This window comes from Propithecus coquereli, unplaced genomic scaffold (assembly GCF_000956105.1).
Source record: "Propithecus coquereli isolate 6110/MARCELLA unplaced genomic scaffold, Pcoq_1.0 Scaffold141, whole genome shotgun sequence".
NCBI lineage: Eukaryota > Metazoa > Chordata > Mammalia > Primates > Indriidae > Propithecus > Propithecus coquereli.
Genome location: NW_012138414.1, coordinates 747,798 through 750,729, shown reverse-complemented (window position 1 = coordinate 750,729; position 2,932 = coordinate 747,798). Strand labels below are relative to the sequence as shown.

Here is a 2,932-nt window from a genome sequence, read left to right as displayed (position 1 = left end):
AACACTGTGCTAGGCCTAGGTAATACAAAACAGTGGTGGTTAAGGTGAGCACCCTGCCTCCCCTCAGGAAGCTTGCTTTTTGGCTGAGTGGACAAACGTTGCAGCTATTTAAATTATAGTAGTGCAGAGTGCCACGTCAGAGCGTAGATGGCCGAGAGAACACTTAAGTGGTCTTGACGCAATCTGTGGGACTCAGGGAAGGTTTTTGTGAGGCCTTGGGATATCAAGTTAAGTGAGCGACGCTCAGAGAATGAGGGAAAGTTACGCGGTATGAGATTGACTTGTGAGGTATAAGGACTCAGATTTCCCAGGGCATTAAAAAATATTTGTTTGACAAGGATCGTTGTTTGCAATGGAGAGAATGTATTAGAGGAAGAAAATAGTTGTAGGAAGACTACTTTGGATATATACTTTTTTTGCCCCTTTGAGATTTTTTTCCAGATGACTTTTTTTGTTTGTTTTGGTTTTTTTGAGACAGAGTCTTGCTCTGTCACCTGAGCTAGAGTGCCCTGGCATCAGCCTAGCCCACAGCAACCTCAAACTCCTGGGCTCAAGCGATTCTCCTGCCTCGGCCTCCCAAGTAGCTGGGACTACAGGCGTGCGCCACCATGCCCCGCTAATTTCTGTTTTTAGTAGAGGCGGGGTCTCCAACTCCTTACCCCAAGCGATCCTCCCTTCTCAGCCTCCCAGAGTGATACGATTACAGGCGTGAGCCACTGCGCCCAACCAAGGTTTGGTTTTTGTCTTTAATTTTTTCTGTTCTTCATTTGGCCCATGTTAAAACCTCGTCTTGAAAGTAGTAGTATTGTAGTTTTTACACATAAGTTATTCTGAAGCCTAGAAGGGATAAGCGACTTGCCTAAGATCAGCCCTGTGATTAGTGACAGAGTAGGCATTGTAGCCAAAGTGGCCTGCTTTTCATTTTTCCTCTGCCCCCATGCTGATTTTGTCCCTCCAGCTGGTACTCTTTAGTTTGGTTTCTATTTTTTAGGGAACACTGCCAAGATATGAGTATTATCTAGTGTAAGAAACAGCCATCGGCAGTTAATTTAAAGCCCAACGGAATATGTACTACTGGAGGAAAATATTGTTGAGGAGTGTGGAAGAGGAAGTTAATTGTGACTATTAAAATGGACCTATAAACTTCACAGAAAAGCTGATATTTAAGGGATTAGACTTTCAAAGATGTATAAAACCAATAAATTATGAAAGACTGGGAAGTTTGGGGCAGTAAGGAAACCAGTATGTGGAGTCATACAATGCAAGGTCAACTCGGAATTATAGCTTGAGGCCCAACTGTGAGGCCTTTGGAGTTCAGAATATGGTTTTAAATTTTATTTTCATTAAAACATTTTAGCAGTGGGCAGCTGTTTTTCAGAAGTTTCTGTTTATGTGTGGGGAAAGGGATGGAGGTATGTGATAAGGTCAGCCATTTGGGGGGAAGACAACTGACAGCAGGGAGCCAGCAATAAGGCATTATGTGCAACATTACCAATAATAATGAAAAATTGAAAGTAGCTCAGAAATCCATCTCTAGGAGAAGGGTTCATTAAATTATGGTACATTGCCACATTGAAACACAATCATGTGTCACTTAATGACAGGGATATGTTCTGAGAAATGCATCGTCTGGCAATTTTGTCCTTATGCAAACATTATAGAATGTACTTACACAGGCTTCAGTGGTATGGCCGGCCTACAAGGTCTGTAGTAGGCTATATGATAGAGTCTGTTGTTCTAGCCTATAAGCTTGTACAGCATGTTACTGTACTGAATACTTTAGGCAATTATAACACAATGGTAAGTATTTGTGTATCTAAACATAGAAAAGGTAAGGTAAATATACAATATTATAATCTTATGGGACCACTGTCTTATTATATGCAGTCAGTCATTGACGGCATGTGACTATATTACTTATGCAGCCATTAAAAGTGATTACTTTGAAGACTATGGAACCCTAAGATAAATGCAAAAATAGTGTGTCCATGGTTGCAACTGCATAAGATTTATATATAAGACTTTAGGTTGTGTAGAGGAAAGAGAATGGACTTTCAAGCCAGTGGTACTTCATTTAAACCGTGACTCTGTTACTAACCAAGTGACTTTGTTTCTTTATCTGTAAAATGAGGATCAGATTACTTACCATTTCTTAGAAGACGTAGTGATTAGATGAGAAGATAACTGGGCATTTTTTTAGTTATTATGGTGGGGTTGTGGATAATTTATATTTACAAATAATTCTCTTTAGAGTTATTGTCTCCCCCCACCCACACACACTCAGCAATTGTGCGTCATTTTATTTCTTTTTTTTTTCTTTCAAAGTATAACATCCATTCAGAAAAGTACTCAAATCTTGATGTTACTACAAAGTGAACACACTCGGGTAACCACCCAGCCAAGGAATAGAACATGATCAGCAGTCCCAGGGAGTTTCCTATTATTTTCTTTTGATACATTTTTTAAAAGGAAGTTATTGATGATCTTAGAGGCTGGTGGTTTCATTTGCGTGTGAAGGCAAAAATGAAAATTCAAGGAGCTAAATAGTGCATGGGAAGTGGAAAGTGCCTTTAGTTATCTCCTTTACCTTTTAGAAAGTAACCTCGGAATCTGTGTCTGTAGAATGTTAATCTCCCTATATACTTCGCTGAGTCCTGTTGATAGAGAAGTGAGTATGAAAGTGCCCTGCAAAGTATAAGTCGGTGTAAGAGTACAAGATACTCTTTCATGGCTGAAAAGAGCAGCAGTCTTCTGAAGAAAATAATTATTTTTTTTGTTTGCTTAGGTCATTTAGATTGTGTATTTGTTATTTATATTTGGACAGTCTTCCCATCGAACAATACTTTCAATTTTCTTTTAAATTTCTTATGCTTTTTGCTTAGTTTTGTATCAAGAAAATTTAAATTAATTGGCACTTTCTTATAAGCAAGTA

The 2,932-nt window shown here is 38.9% G+C and overlaps 1 protein-coding gene across 1 annotated transcript in view; it reads left to right on the top strand.

The window, feature by feature from the left end:
• Nucleotides 1-2,932, top strand: part of EEF1E1 (eukaryotic translation elongation factor 1 epsilon 1) — a 39,978-nt gene that overhangs the window by 10,961 nt on the left and 26,085 nt on the right. The gene's annotated exons all lie outside the window — the stretch shown is intronic.